Source organism: Leucoraja erinacea, chromosome 1, assembly GCF_028641065.1.
Source record: "Leucoraja erinacea ecotype New England chromosome 1, Leri_hhj_1, whole genome shotgun sequence".
NCBI classification, from domain to species: Eukaryota; Metazoa; Chordata; class Chondrichthyes; order Rajiformes; family Rajidae; genus Leucoraja; species Leucoraja erinaceus.
In genome coordinates, this window is record NC_073377.1 from 89,037,557 (window position 1) to 89,053,840 (window position 16,284).

The window sequence follows — 16,284 nt, forward strand, 5'->3', positions numbered from 1 at the left end:
AATGTAATGGCCATCTTCTCCATGAGTAGCTTCTTCAGCATCTGGTAGGAATGACAGTAAGAGACCAGACTGTTTCCATATGTGAACATATCCTTTGTTAAAAATTGCCTCAATTACACAACTCTGACATGTCTAGCTGAGGCGATGACGCCATATATTTGAGACCAAATGTCTTCATTGCTGAGTTTTAGGTCTTCAAGCCCTTATCATTTTTGAGTTGAGAGATGGCATTCTCATTAAACAGTTGTGGCTAGGTTGGTTTGGATAGGCTTTTGTGATATGGAGCCAAGCATTGCAATTGAGGAGGTCTTCAATCTATTCCTTGCAATGGGCATTGACTGCAAATCTGTCCCTGCTGCTACTCATTGGGATAGGGCCTTTGGCATTTGCAGTGTAGATGGAGAAATGAGGAACCACAAATTCTGGTTTACACAAAAAGAGACAAAGTAAGTGCTAGAATAGCAGCGGATCAGGCAGCCTCTCAGGAGAACAAAGATTTGACGTGTCGGGACCTTTCACATTGAGGATGGCTTGTGCAGCATTTAAGAAGCCATGCGTGTGTGTCATGGCTGTTAGTGGGCTGCTGAGCTACCTGCAGTCTACATCCAACATTTGCTTGTTTTAAGTATAAATTACAGTTAACAGCATAAACTCAATATCCGTTTATCCAGCAATGTTATCAAAAATGTGTTATATATTTTGATTGAAATTATATCATGTATCTTATTTTAATCTCATCACAGCGTGATTGTGTAAATATTGAAATCCCTTCTTTTGTGGGATCGCCACAAATCTGATTCAGATAGCATTTCCTAAGAAAGAATTAGCATTTGTGCACTATGGATGTGTTGCTCTCCCTGTAAGTTATGCATCATTGTGTCAGCGTACTTTTGTGTTTTCCTCAGTGTCTGTGTGTCAAAGTAGGACTGCCGAGTGAACACTGCTTTTATTCTGCACATTAACCTTTGCTCGTGTCTGCAGAGAGAGCGCGCTTGCCCTGGTTGTTCCTTCTTCAGCTTTTCCTTTGCACGGGCGCGCCCCCGGCCGCTTTGTCATTGAACCGATCCCCAGCCGCCAGGTGATCAATCCAAGGCCGTCATTGAGGGAGAAGGAGTCGAGATAAGCAGCAGCGGCCGATCCCGTTCGACCCCCACCCTGCATTCGCTGGGAGTGATGCTGGCTGGGTGAAAGGTTTCCTGCAGAGCAGAGGAGAGGACAGGAGAGGGGAATTCACTGCAACTTGAAAGAGGAGGAGGTAAACTTTGCATCTTCTCCGGTCATCTGATTAAATCCACACCCAGGCTTACTCCCAGGCCTGGCATTGAGGTATTGACAAACTCTTTCTCTCCCGGCTGGCTTTGAGAGACGGATGAATGTTGAGTTTGCAGCAAAGATCATCCGCTCTATAATCTTTGGTTTGCAGTGCAGCGCAGCCGGGATCCCGGGAGCTCCCGCCGTGCGCGCGGCAGCCTCTCGGCGCGGCTCCCCGGTGCACGCGCTCCTCTGATTGACGGGCAGGAAGGATGTTGTAAAGTAGCTGCCTCTCAATATAATCTGCATGTGCAAAAGCATTTTGCCAAATTAGCCTATTAACTTCAAACTGCCGCTGGGGCGCCGGATAAGTGGGGAATCTCCCATCACTTGCTGAGAAGTTTTATTAAGTTCTGCTTAGTTTATGTCGCATACAAACCGAATCGCAGCTCTAGTGAGTGAAAGTACTGGATTTGGATATAAATATTTCTATAATTTGTATGTATAGTTAAACTTTACCATACAACATCCACGTTTTGGTTTGCATAGCAGAAAAACATGTGTAGTTATGCCCTGTTCTCGAACTTCAATTCTTGCTTGCATTTTCAGACTCATTGTGTGACATCATATTATGCTTAGGTACAGGCTTTGTGTTAAGAGATAAAATGTTTTAATTCTACACAGAATATACCGTCCTCGTGAATAATTACAGACTAATACGTATGAATAGTGATTTTTTTACCTGCAACAGTGACATCACTTTTGAAATAACATAAAATATTTTTTAGGTTTTCAAACTAAAACAAAACGTCATTTTCTTGACACTTTCTCACAGTACATTTCAGTCATTCGAGTCCATGTCAGCTCACATAGCAATCCCAGCAATGCTCATTTTTTTTCCTGTAACATCCTCCCACATTTTCACCAACGCCTTTCAGAGTTTATACTCCGGGGCAATTTACAGTAGCCAATTAAACAATAAACTAACACGTCTTTGGGAAATGGGAGTAAATTGGAGCACCTGGGGGATACCCATGCAGTCCTGGGAGAACATGTAAACTCCACAAATAGGATTGAATATGGGTCACTAGAGCTGTACATCAGCAGTACTTAATGTGCCCCTGGACTGCTGGTAACAAAACCTGTGCTTCTGAAACATCATGTGTGAGATTGTTCATTTAGTGAGATGTTTTATAGTATTTGTGGTTTGCAGACCTACATATTCACCTCTGATGAATTACTGCATTGCATGTTAGTGATATGGAACTTGCTCCTCTTGTTGGAGAGATTACAGTCAATGTTGCTGTAGCTCTGGGTTGTCTCATCAGTTGGCTTGTCTTGGTTTTGATGACAGATAACAGTGTGGTTTCCACATTGATCACAAACTTTATTGGAATCCAGGTTTTCAATGTTGGATCCTGTGTTTGCTTTGCTGTTGTTTCAACTACTCTGGTGAAGATTCACACTGTTGACATGTCATGCTTTTCTTTATCATTTCCATCATTTTGCCATGAACCTTGGAAGTTGGACAATTTTACACTGGACAATTTTTACATTTATCAAGGCAATTAATCAAGCCAATTAACCTACAGATTAGCCTCACCACTTGTTTTTGTGTAAAGGGCCTGTCCCACTTGCGTGGCCTCGTGGTCCCGCGAAGGTCGGGCGCGATACCCCCTGATCCCTTTAGCCACAAGGGCCACATCTAACTCCCTCTTAAATATAGCCAATGAACTGGCCTCAACTACCTTCTGCGGCAGAGAATTCCAGAGATTCACCACTCTCTGTGTGAAAAAGTTTTCCTTAGGACCGAGATGAGTGAAAACTTTTCTTACACAGAGTGGTGAATCTCTGGAATTCTCTGCCGCAGAAGGTAGTTGAGGCCAGTTCATGGGCTACATTTAAGAGGGAGTTAGATGTGGCCCTTGTGGCTAAAGGGATCAGGGGGTATGGAGAGAAGGCAGGGATGGGATACTGAGTTGGTTGATCAGCCATGATCATATTGAATGGCGGTGCAGGCTCGAAGGGCCGAATGGCCTACTCCTTCACCTATTTTCTATGTTACATGCGTGCACACAGCCGTCTGGAGCGTGTGACATCATTTGAAGATGGATACAAAGCTGGAGTAACTCAGCGCGACCGGCAACATCTCTGGAGAGAAGCAATGGGTGACTTTTTCATGTCGAGACTCTTCTTCAGTCTGAAAAGAAGGGTCATGACCCGAAACGTCACCCATTGCTTCTCTCCTGATATGCTGCGGGTCCCGCTGAGTTACTCCAGCATTTTGTGTCCATCTTCAATTTTCTTGGCCCCGCTCTGGGAGTAGAAGTGGGGGCGGATCCAGACTGCAACGGCCGTGAGCCCCAGGCCGGGTTTGGCGATTGTTTGCCTGCTTCTGCTGTTGTTGGAGGTGAGACGTTGCATCGCGCCAGGGCCTTGGGCCTGTCCCACTTTGGCCGTCAGTTCCGCGACAGACCGTTGGAGCGCGAAGATTTCGTTCACTGAAAAAATTTCGGAGCCCGTGCGATGTCGTGCACAACTACATACCCCTCTGCGCTTCTAAGTGGGACCAGCCCTGCGCGGCCATACGATGCCCGTGCGCCTCAAAGGTCGCATAATTTGCGTGCCAAGGACACGTAAGTGGGACAGGGCCCTTGAGGTATTTTGCTTGGCAAAGTTGTCTTGTACTTTTTGCCATTCGGTAGCTTGGCCAGTGATTTCATGTGAGCTTCAGTAGGTGTGGGTTGGGGTGGAAGGTTTGTATTTTCCCTGGTGTCTGATTTTGATGGACAATATTTTCATGAAACAGTTTTTCTCCTTGGCTGAGGTTACAAATATTTTGTTTATAAATTCTTAAAAGTCCTCTGGCCTCTGATGTCTGAAGATTGGGATCATTTTAGGTATAAAAGATGACAAAAAATTTGTAAAGATTGTAAAAGTAGTCTGCAGATGGAACATAAAAATAAAATATAAGAGTTTTTATACATACACAAAAAGGAAAAGAACACCGAAGGCAAGTGCGGGCCCATACTGAGACAAGGAAATCGCAGAGGAATGAAATAATTCCTTTGTGTGTCTCTTCACAGAGGAAGACGCGCGTGTAACACGTGAGATAAATGAGTGAATGAGGGATTTAATTGAGGAAATATATAATAGAATTGCTCGGATAGTAACTTTCATGTGCGGAACCTATGTTAAGTTGTAAGAAAAGCTTAAGGTTTTCAGAAACACATGTATCCTAATGAAATGCAGTACAAAGAAACACACACAGGGAACGGATGAATCAAAACATAGAAAAGCTAATCTGAAACTGCATAGCTTGATTTATTGCTTTGAGGCAATTATAACACTGGAGGAAATTGTATTTGATATGATTTTGTGTTGAAGAATGGATAGCTGAATGGGGCCTCTTCTTAGGCCAGAGGTCATCTGCTCTTTCTCTATGGCACATTCTTGAGCTCTGATGTGACATAAAGATGAAGAATTATGGCTGTCTATGCAGAGTTTGAGACAGAATTCAAGGCTGAGGGATAATAGACTCTGTGGTTAGCTTTGGCTATGTTAAATTATAATGAGGTTCAGATAAGGGATCGAGAAGCTATACTTTTGAAGTAATGGTCTGAAGTTGTAAATTTATCCTGTGTTCTGTAATATTTGTAAAATACCTTGCAGATGAGATCGGAAATCCATTTCCCAGAGATAGCAGGAAACAGAGGCTGTAATATAGAATGAAGCTGTATCCTGGCACAAAACACTTATCAATTAAGTTGACAAATTTACGACCCATATATGCTTGGAGTTGGGAGGTGTGTGTGGGTTTTGAATTTATCTTAGAAGCTGTATAATTTGGCGAACTCATATAATTAATACTTTAATACATAGGTAATAGTATTTTAAACTGTGTAAAATTGTAGTGAAACCATTTATGAAATGTATTGTGTCTTCGTAGGAGTGTAAACATTAGACTTTGTTTAGATTTAAAGAAATATCTTTCTTCTTGGTATGGAAATGTGTTTGTTTGTATAACTTGTGTGATCATTGTATTAGATGTGTGTATCTTATATTTTGAGGAGTGGTCTTTGATAATTGAGCCTACTGGGGTTTTGCTGTGTTGAAATAAAATAATTCTAATCAAAGTTAAACCACAGGCAAACAAAGGTAAAATTAGGCCAGAGAAGGGGGGATTATGTGACTGCTGTTGTAAATCACCAGAAGGACTGAGATGATTGGTTACTAGGTTGTCATACCTTCTGTATCTGAAATGTCTAATACCTATATAAATGCCATGAATTTGTATCAAAGTTACTATTCTCTGGACTGTTGGAAGGTTCAGAGACTAGTGTCAGCTGAATAAAGAATCGATTTCAACAGCTACAAGTGTTTCAGTCAAGTTGACTTTAGATTGACAAAATAACTCGGTCAGAAGTGGTATTCTTCGATTCTCAGCCAACCAGATAACGAAGTTAAGAGTCGAACTACCTATGGATAGGACCAGAGGAATTGGCCAAAGCAGAGTGAGTAGTCACCACTCTGTTTTCCTCTCTTCCGTTTTTCTGTGGTAGTAGACCTTTCGTTATTGCGTTGTGTGGGATCTCGACAGAATCAAGTCAATCTAACAAACCTTGTTGAGTGGTAAGATAGACTTTTAAACAGACTCGTCCATTGGGAATGGGGAGACTCGTCCATTGGGAATGGAGAGACTCGGTCATTGGGAATGACCAATGGTAACTGGGAACTGACGGTTGAACTGGATCCTGCCGATTAAACACCGGCAATACTAAAACATACTGGTCATTTGGAATGATCGGTAATAATTGGAAACTGGGTCAGGAGGTAGTTAAAGATTTGGAAACAGGGTCAGCTAAACACTGACAGTGCTAATCTCATCCTGATCATTTGGAATGGTGGGAAGTAGTTGAAAACAATTGAATTCAGATCCAGTGACGTCACGGTTTCTAAATAAGAAATAGTAAAACGTTAACATAATTATTATATTGTAAGAATAAAGCATTAGGTAGAATAAATGCAATAAAAATGATCTTCTTACCACAATTACTATACCTATTTCAGTCTATACCGGTATATATACCAAAATATTTTTTTAAAAAATTAGACTCTAACATTACAAACTATATTTGGGACTATAAATCACATAGAATCACAAAAAAACACTTATGTAAACCAAAAGAGGTCGGGGGACTTTCACTTCCGAATTTTATGTATTATTACTGGGCAGTGCATATTAAGAATATGATTTATTGGTTGGATAGTTCTACACAACAGACAGAATGGATAAAAATGGAGAAGGAGGATTGTCATCCTTGTAATATAGGAACGATCCTCTTTTCCCCCAAAAAACTGAATAACACAATATATAAGAAGAACCCAATTATATATGGTACAATAAGAATTTGGAAACAAATAAAATTATCTTTAAAATTAAGAAATCTATCACTGTTAATGCCAATTGCGAATAACCCTTTATTTAAACCATCTCTTATTGATAAGACATATAACCAATGGGAAAGTCTCGGAATTAGAAGGATCAGGGGATATGTATAGAATGTACGAAACAGGAAACCTACTATCATTCCAACAACGACAATTAAAATTTAAATTGAAAAACAACCAATATTTTAAATATCTTCAGATTTGCGACTTTGTGAAAAAATATATACAAGGATATCAAAAAGTAACTCCTGACTTATTGGAAGAAGCAATGAATATTGAAGCTGACTCACAAAAATTAATATCCTATTTATATAATAGTATTATCTAAATATAGAGGAGTACCATCGACAGATTGTACTTAGAGAAGAGTGGGAACGGGAATTAATGATAAAAATTACGAAGGTTAAATGGGAAAAATACCTGATATATATTCACAAATGTTCAATTAATGTAAGACATAATCTAATACAATTTAAAATTGTACATAGATTATATTATTCAAAAACAAGATTGAACAAATTTTATCCAAATATATCCGCCACTTGTGATAAATGTCTAGCCCAAAAGGCAACTATAACACACTCCTTAGTTTCCTGCATAAAACTTTATAGATTTTGGAATGATATTTTTGAAATACTTACAAAATTATTCAAGACAAGAATGGAACCTAATACTGAAATGATTATATTTGGTGTAATGGAAGATGGGAATAAATTGAACACATCTCAAAATCTATTCCTTAATTATGGTTTAATAATAGCAAAAAAATTAATACTTAAATTTTGGAAGGGTACATCAATACCAACGCTTAAAATGTGGATTGCAAGTATGTTGGACACCGCTCATCTTGAGGAAATGCGATTCCTCCTAATGGATAAATCAGACCAATTCATAACGAGTTGGTCTCCATTCGTCGTTTTTTTGGAATCATATGGTGCAACACAATTGTAAAAAATAACTGTTTCAGGACTGGACGAGGGTTGGTCAAGACTATAAATAATGATCTCCTTTTCTTTTCACTATTTTCTCTCTCAACTTTCTTCATTTACTCGTTTTCTTTCTTCACACACTATATATTTCACATTTTTCTATCCTTTACTATCTAACCTCTTTTTCTTATTCTCATCTTTTTTTCAATGTAACAAAAAAAAAAAAAGAAGTTGTACATAAAATGTATTATGAAAATATATATTAGGCACTTTGGTGCCATATGACTGTGCTTACTTCTAATAAAATAAAATATTAAAAAAAAAAAAAAAAAAAAAAAAAAAAAGAATAAAGCATAAGAACATTAATACTGTGTATGGAATAAGTGGTTGTGAATATAGTAGTAATAAGTGTGATAAATATATTAACTGTGATAAGTATATAAGTAATTGGGTAACAAACAATGGCCTGTGGGCGGTACTAGAAATCCAGATTATGAGAATTTAGTTTTAGGAACCAAATGTTCTCTAGTATTGAATTAGTTTCCTTTGCAACAAATTTGTCCCCTTGGAATCCCTTGTTTGATAACGAGGATTCAAACTGATGTAGTAATTGTTGCAGTCTATAATGGACCGAATCTTATTGCTTACAATGGTGACATGCCATTCTTAGTTATGTGCAAATTAATTCACCCCTGTGCAATGCCATGTTAGCTCATTTTGCCTATGTGCAAAAAAAACATTGCAAAATAGCAGTAAACTGCCTGCCCATGCAAGCCTGTCCCACCTTTCAAAATGATCATGGGTACTCAGCCCCAGGCCTTCTCTTCTGTGTATTGGAAGTGGTCACAGTTCCGTAAATCGTTTGCTCTTTAAAACACACTTCCTCATTAAATACTTGCAATGATCTAATCTTCACAACCCAATATGAGTTCCTGAGATTCAGTGATTCTGAATCTCAGAAATTCCTAGGTGCCTCACTGTTAAATGATGGCCTGTTTATCTTGTAGCTATGTCCCTTTATTCGAGTCTATCCCACCAGTGGAAACATCTCACCATTACCTTGACATCCCACCAAGGACCTTTTGTATGATCCAAAAAGATCACCCTTTATTGTTCTGAACTTCATAACTGCTTGTGATGGAATAACCTTCTCTCCCTGGGTATTGGCCCAGGGACTGCCTCCAGATCTTGTTCTCAACTTACATTTACAATACCCATGTGCCATTATGTATCTTCTGAAGATATTCTCTTTGCATCCTTTTTGCTATGATTATCCCATATTCAGACAGTAGAATGCCATCTTCCTGTGAAATGTCAATTGAACCAGCAGCATCTTTTGCTTTGTTTTCTCTTTTACAATCATCTGAATCACTTGCAGACAATGCATTTGCAACTCCACATGTTTGTCCATCCTTTCTCTGATCTATCTCACTCTGGTTTGTTGGTGTCATACTTTCATTGAGTGGTTCATTTTCATTTCTGGATCTCTCCTCCTGCTTTTCCTGTGATAATAGATTAGAGGTGCTACCTGTTTTTTTTTTCCCTGTTATGTATTTCAGTGTAAAATAATAACCCAAAAGTTTCACGAATAATCTTTATAGTGTAGTTGGTAGCCTGCATCAGTTTTGTTTTGTAGATTTGTTCTAGATGATCATCTTGGGCTATGAATTTATTTTCTGTGGAGGTAGACATAGAACTCTATGCATCCAAAAATAGCAATTCTCTTTCGCAAATGATATTGTACTGATATGCCTTGGGTGCAATTGCATTATGTTCTACTGTCTTTTTGAGGAGACACTTTATTGGTATTGGTTTATTGTCACGTGAACCGCGATATAATTAGAAAGTTAGTTTTGCATGCTATCCAGGCAGATCACACCAGACATGCGTACAGCAGGTCATGCAAAAAGAAAATAAACAGAGTGCGGAATATAAAGTGATAGCTACAGAGAAAGTGCAGATAAATAAAGTGTGTGTCACAACTGTGTAAATTGGAAATTTGGATTATGTCCTTGGCTTATAAAAGGTCTGTTCAAGAATCTGATAACAGCAGGAAAGAAGCTGTTTTGGAGGTCACAAGAACGACAATTAAGTTTTGTAACTTATTTTATTCACAAAATAGCTTCTTAGCGCACAGGTTCTTACAACACGTCTGGCCACAACGGTGGTCAGCACTCAACTGCCACGCAAAAGCAAAACCTCGCAAAAAATTAGCAGCCCCTCCCGTGTCACGTGACCGTGGCTTCCGAACGCCGGGTTCAATACCTGCGTGCGCCTGCGTTCGATACCTACATGCCCCCCCCCAGAATCTGCGGAACGGAAACGTACGGGTAACCGGACGGTTCGACCGGAACGCGTAGTCCGAGGTCGCGGGGCGAGCGTAACATTAGGGGCCGGCAAAACATAACTGGAGGGGCGCGACAAACGCGAACGAGGGACGGGCGTAACAGAGGGGACTGGTGAAACATAACCGGGGGTAACAGGTGCAGAGAGCGGCAAAACGGCCGGTGGACGTCCTCTACGCCGCGGAGTGGCCACCTCCACCGGGCTATCCTTGTCGACGTGTGCTGGCTTAAGGCGACTGACGGACACAAACTCCTTCTTGCCACCCATGTCCAACGTGAACGTCGAGGTACCAGTCCTCAGCACCCTGTACAGACCATCGTACACCCGCTGTAACGGCGAACGGTGAGCATTCCTTCGAAGGAACACATAAACACAATCCCGTAACATAGTAGGCACATGCACCGCGGACGACTCGTGTCGGGTAGTAGGCACCGGGAACAAAGCGCGCGCACGCTGGCGAAGGTCAGCTAACACCACCAAAGCCAGGACCTCCTGATCCCGGGGGACGGGCAGAAAATCCCCAGGTACCCGTAAACCAGCTCTGCTGATGAGGCGTTGAGGTCCTCCTTAGGCGTGGTACTGATGCCTAGGAGAACCCAAGGCAACTGGTCGACCCAATCGGGGCCGGTGAGCCGAGCTTTCAACGCCGACTTGAGGGGCCTGTGAAACCGCTCAACCAAACCGCTGGACACTGGATGATACGCTGTGGTCTGGTGCAGCTTCGCACCGTACAGCTGCGCCATACCACACCACAGGGAGGACGTGAACTGGGCCCCTCGATCAGTAGTGATAGCGGAAGGAACCCCGAAACAAGCGATTCAATTTGAGACAATAGTCCGCGCAAAAGCCTCAGCGGGGGTATCAGTTAACAGTATCGCCTCCACCCACCTGATAAACCTGTCCACGATAGTCAGCAGGTGAGTGGCCCAGTGTGAACACGGCAAGGGACCCACCAGGTCGATATGGATGTGCAGGAACCTGCCGTCTGGAACAGCGAAATCCTGTACGGGCGGGCGCACATGTCTCTGCACCTTGGAAGTCTGACGGGATACAAGAGCGGGCTCATGCTGCGACCTGCTTCAATAACCCGTGCCAGACGAACTTGGCCGCGACCAGGGCAGCGGTGGCGCGAATGGACGGGTGAGCGAGGCTGTGGATGGTGTCGAAAATCCAACGCCTCCAGGCAATCGGAACAAGGGGACGGGCTTTGCCCATGGAGACATCGCAAAGGACCCGCACGCCGGCAGTGCCGCAGAGCACCGTAGCAAATTTAAGGCCAGACTCAGCATTGCGGTAAACCTCCATGCCGGCATCCACCTGCTGAGCAGCGGCCAGCTCCGCATAATCCACACCTAGGCTTAAAGCGGAAACCTCGGGGGCTGCCGGACGGGACAGCACGTCAGCCACAACGTTCAGCTTCACCGCCACATGCCGAATATCAGATGTGAATTCGGATATGTAGGAGAGGTGCCTCTGCTGCCTGGCAGACCAGGGATCGGACACCTTGGTGGCTTGTGGTCCGTAAATGCAGTAAACACGCGCCCCTCCAGGAAATAACGGAAATGGCAGATCGCTAGGTAGAGCGCGAGGAGTTCCCGATCGAAAGCGTTGTCCTTAACCTTGGGGGCTTGCGGCTGCCTGCTGAAAAATGCCAGTGGCACCCAGCGGCTGCCTACTCGTTGTTCGAGGACAGCACCCACCGCGACGGTGAGGGCCGTTAGGGCTGATGCCCTAGGGTGTACTAGCATAGTGGCGTTGGCCAAAGCTGTCTTAGCCCCCTCGAAAGCCGTCTCGGCCTCCTTGGACCAGACCAGGTCTTTAGGCTTACCGTCCAGACACTGGAACAACGGCTGCTTGATGGCGGCTGCTGACGGGATGAATCGGTGGTAGAAATTTACCATTCTGATAAATTCTTGCAGGCCCTTGACGGATAGAGGCCTCGGGAAGCGACGGATAGCGTTGATCTTCTCGGGCAACGGCTGTGCGCCGTGGCAGGTAATGCTGTGACCCAAAAAGGAAACGGAACGCAATCTGAACTGGCACTTCGCAGGGTTGATCACCAAACCGTGTTTACGCAACCATTTGAAAAGCAGGCGGAGGTGCCTAACGTGCTCTGCCTGCGAGCTGCTGGCCACCAGAATATCATCGAGGTAGATGCATATGAACGGCAAATCCCGATCGACCTGATCCATTAGCCTTTGGAATGCCTGAGCAGCGTTCTTCAAGCCAAAAGGCATTCTTAGCCATTCGAAAAGGCCGAAAGGGGTGATGGTGGCCATCTTAAGGACATCATCGGGATGGACTGGAATTTGATTATACCCGCGAATGAGGTCGACCTTCGAGAAAAAGGTTGCGCCCTCCAGATGAGCCGAGAAATCCTGGATGTTCGGGACTGGGTACCGATCTGCCGTGGTTAAGGCGTTGAAACGCCTGTAATCACCGCTAGGTCTCCAACCCCCGGACGCTTTGGGTACCATGTGTAACGGCGAAGCCCAAGGGCTATCCCTCCGCCGGACAGTCCCCATGTCCTCCATAAGCTGGAACTCGTCTCGTGTGATGCGCAATTTATTGGGCGGGAGGCGGCGCGCGCGGGCGTGAACCAGTGGGCCCTTGGTGGTATGGATTAAGCGGCTTGGCAAGGCACAGGTTCGACACAGGAACCGTGCGTCTGCCTCGCACATCGACTAACAAGGAGAACGCGCGCAAGAAATCGGCCCCCAGTATCAGTTGGGCGACGTCAGCAACGGTGAACTTCCACCTCTACGGGCGGGAGTCGAAATTTAAGTTCAGGGTCCGCGTACCGTAAGTGCGAATGTTGCTACCGTTGACGGTCAAGAGGACGGGTCATACATTACCGACACGGGTATCTCGGGCCGTCGGTGGCAGGATGCTGGCAATGGCACCGGAGTCCACCAAGAAACGGTGGCTAGAGAGGCAATCATGGACGTAGAGGCGCTCGTTTAAGCCGATCGCGTTCGCCTCCATAGACGATCGGCTGAGGCATTTCCCTGAAACGGACAGGGGCTTCGGCATCTTCGGGCTTCGGTACCGAAGCGCTGATGGTAGTAGCACCTGTCGTCGGTTGTAGACCACTGGAAGCGGCGATGCTTCTTCGGCGCTGGGCTGGGCTTCCTCTTCCTCCCGATGTCATCTCGGTTGCACCCGCGCCGTTGCAGGGGAGCGGGTGAAGGCACAAACGCCCCACCATCTGTTGGCCCCCAATTTGTCTGCTCTCTCCGCGAAGTGCTGGGGATCGCTGAAATCAGCTCCGGTGATCATCAGCGGGTCCCTGATGTAAGGCAACAGCCTCGAGGCACAGTCCTGTGGCAGAGCTCCTTCCACATGGAAATCCATGGTGTCAACTGCAATAATGCGGTGCAGGTGAAACTGCGCCTCAACGTGGGCGAACCACACCCGAGGTTGATCGGGCCAAAATAATGGAAGGTTGAAGCCCGGTGAGCCCTGCCTCGTGCCGGCCGATTCTACGGGAACGTAGTCCTCCTGCATGATCTTTTGCATGTCTAACGACGGCTAGACAGGTCGGGGTCACCAATTTGGCAACGACAACTAAGTTTTGTAACTTATTTTATTCTCAAAATAGCTTCTTAGCTCACAGGTTCTTACAACACGTCTGGCCACAACGGTGGTCAGCACTCAACTGCCGCGTGAAAGCAAAACCGCGCGAAAAACTAGCAGCCCCTCCCGAGTCACGTGACCGCAGATTCCGAATGCCGGGTTCGATACCTGCGTGCGCCAGCAGGCGCCGCTAGACTGTTCTTTAATCTGGTGGTATGTGGTTTCAAACCTTTTGCATCCGTCTGACACGAGAGAGGAGAAGAGAAAACAATGGTTATTGTAAAGTAAACATATGCAGTTGTACACTTTCCATATATCTACTACACTACTTTCTTAAAATTGTTAAAGACCATTTCATAGGATTGTGACCACAGGTGTTCAGTATCTCCTTTCATTAGTTCTTTTGGGTTCTCACTTTTGAGAAGAAAAAAACATTCCTGCATGGGATTAGTGCCTGAAAGCTGCATATTTCATCTTCTACTGTATTTTCAACTCGGGTTTTTGTTTCCGTTTAGCCTCGCTCAGAGCGGTGTGCAATCCATTCCAATGAACTGGCATTCTATCTCATAAACAACGCATTGTCAGCCTTTGGCTTGAGCCCAGCTTTTATGGTTCTTTCTGTTACTTCATGAAGTTGATAGTTAAAGGCTTTGTCATCGACTTCATGGATGTGAATGTCATCTGCAACAACTCTTTCTTTGCATCATCTGTTGGGCTCTTCTACTTTCTGCTGCATCTCTACCCTAGCTTTCTCTCCGGCTAAATAGTATGCATTTAGACTTGCATTTTCAAAAGTGGGTTAAATGCTGTTAACTATAAAGATTTCTCATTAAGCTTCACTTTCCATTGCCAGCTTAAGATTTGCTGAAATATTTGCCCTATGCCAAAGTTAATGCAATTTCCATGGATGGAGCTGGATAGTTTATCTGTTATTTGCCCGACTCGAGTCTTTTGGGTCTAAATCCATCCTTGGATATCTATTGGGATTTTCTGTCACCACAATGGTGCACACCCAGCCTGTGTATATAGTGGCTGTGGCTGTTTGTACCTTCAGCTCCATCTTCTTGTTTCAAGCTTTCTTTTCAGGTGACTTTGGGGTGGATTAGTGGTTTCATTGGTCCTTTCCTGAGATCCTCAGTAGATATGGCAGTAGCTTTAGAGAGAAAAACTCTCTAGAGAGTTAAGGGCCTGTCCAACTTTCCCGAGTTACGAATTCCCGAGATTTCCCCTTGATTCAAACTCGGAGAATGCCCGCAGCGAGTCCGTAGATATTTCGTAGCGGCTTGTAATGCCAGCCGTAAGTACTCGGGGCATCAGGTAAGTCAGAACGTTTTTTCAGCATGTTGAAAAATGTCCTTGAGTAAAAGAAATAGCTCCGAGTACCTACGGCTGGCAACTCCGAGTTTGAATCAAGGGGAAAACTCGGGAGAATTTGTGAGTAACTCGGGAAAGTGGGACAGGCCCTTAAACCTTTCAGCTGAATGGTCTTGGGCATTCCCAACCAGCAGTAGTGACAACAACATTTCATTGCAGGTACAAGCTGGGGGAAGTAAGTAGCATCTCATTTGCGATTTAAGGTGGTTCCAAACAATGTACGTGGATAATTAACAATAGGCTGAAATAATAGTCCTGTTTTAGATGGCATTTATATTTCTTAATAGCCATTTTTGCATTAAGGCATCTTTTTTGCATCAAAACTCCAATGCCCCTGTCCCACATAGGAAACCTGAACGGAATCCTCTGGAGACTTTGCGCCCCACCCAAGGTTTCCGTGCGGTTCCCGGAGGTTTTTGTCAGTCTCCCTACCTGCTCCCACGACCTGCAACCTCCGGCAACAACCTGCAACCTCCGGGAACCACATGGAAACCTTGGGTGGGGCGCAAAGTCTCCAGAGGTTTCCGTTCAGGTTTCCTAAGTGGGACAGGGGCATTACTCTTTGCCTGGAGTATACTAATCCTTTAATGTTCCTGTTCTAGATGCATGTACTGCAGTGTTGCCCATTCATTTTCTGGATTGTAGGGGATGAAATTCTGCAGAGTTGTGCATAGGTGTTGTAAATATGCTGTGTTGAATCCTTGGGGAGATTTGGTCGTCTAATTTAAGATGTAGTTTAGTGTTGCTGAGGATTGAAAAATACTGGAAATGTTTTTTGAAAATATTTGTTAAATTCATCTTGTCCATTTACAAATGGGTGTAAATATTTGTATTCCATACTTTAAAAGGAAATTTATGGTATCAACAAAAACATTAAAAGAAAAACGTATTTTGTAATGGGAATAATTTATCCTTTTTTACTGATAATGTGCTTTAGTAATTTATGTTTTCAACTTAATTAATCCTTGAGAAAGAATTCGGTATTTAATGCTGTGTCCTCTTGCTTTATATGCTCGCATCCATCGGGTGGCGCCACCGCAGTAGCTACCTCGCCAGCAACTCGTTAGTCCTTTCACCCCTTTTGTTATTTTTAGTGTGTCTAAATGTATGTTTTAATGTTTCTTTGTATGTTTTATGTGGGGGTGGTGGAGGGGAATAAGGGGAAACCGTTTTTCAGTCACTTACCTGGAAAAGATGTGTCTTTTCTCCGTGTCGCATCTTCGACCCCCCCCCCCCCCCGCGGCCTACCAACTGGTTTGGCGCGGCCTTTCCTACCGGAGACCGGCGCAGAGCTCCAGCAGCAGGAGCAGCGTGGAATTGCCATTGCGGAGGGGGGTTGATCCCTTGCTGGGGATCG

General features: G+C 44.1%; 1 protein-coding gene across 9 annotated transcripts in view; it reads left to right on the plus strand.

Moving 5' to 3' along the window:
• The first annotated feature begins 629 nt into the window (after positions 1–629).
• LOC129699015 (LIM domain-binding protein 2) overlaps positions 630–16,284 on the plus strand; it is a 497,462-nt gene continuing 481,807 nt past the window's right edge. For 2 of the 9 annotated variants that reach the window (XM_055638633.1, XM_055638651.1), the window contains exon 1: positions 631–1,255. The gene's annotated coding sequence lies outside the window, so the exon portion shown is untranslated. Of the gene's footprint in view, positions 1,327–16,284 lie in introns of all 9 variants that reach the window. The other 7 variants (XM_055638643.1, XM_055638598.1, XM_055638608.1 and 4 more) reach the window with 7 other exon arrangements.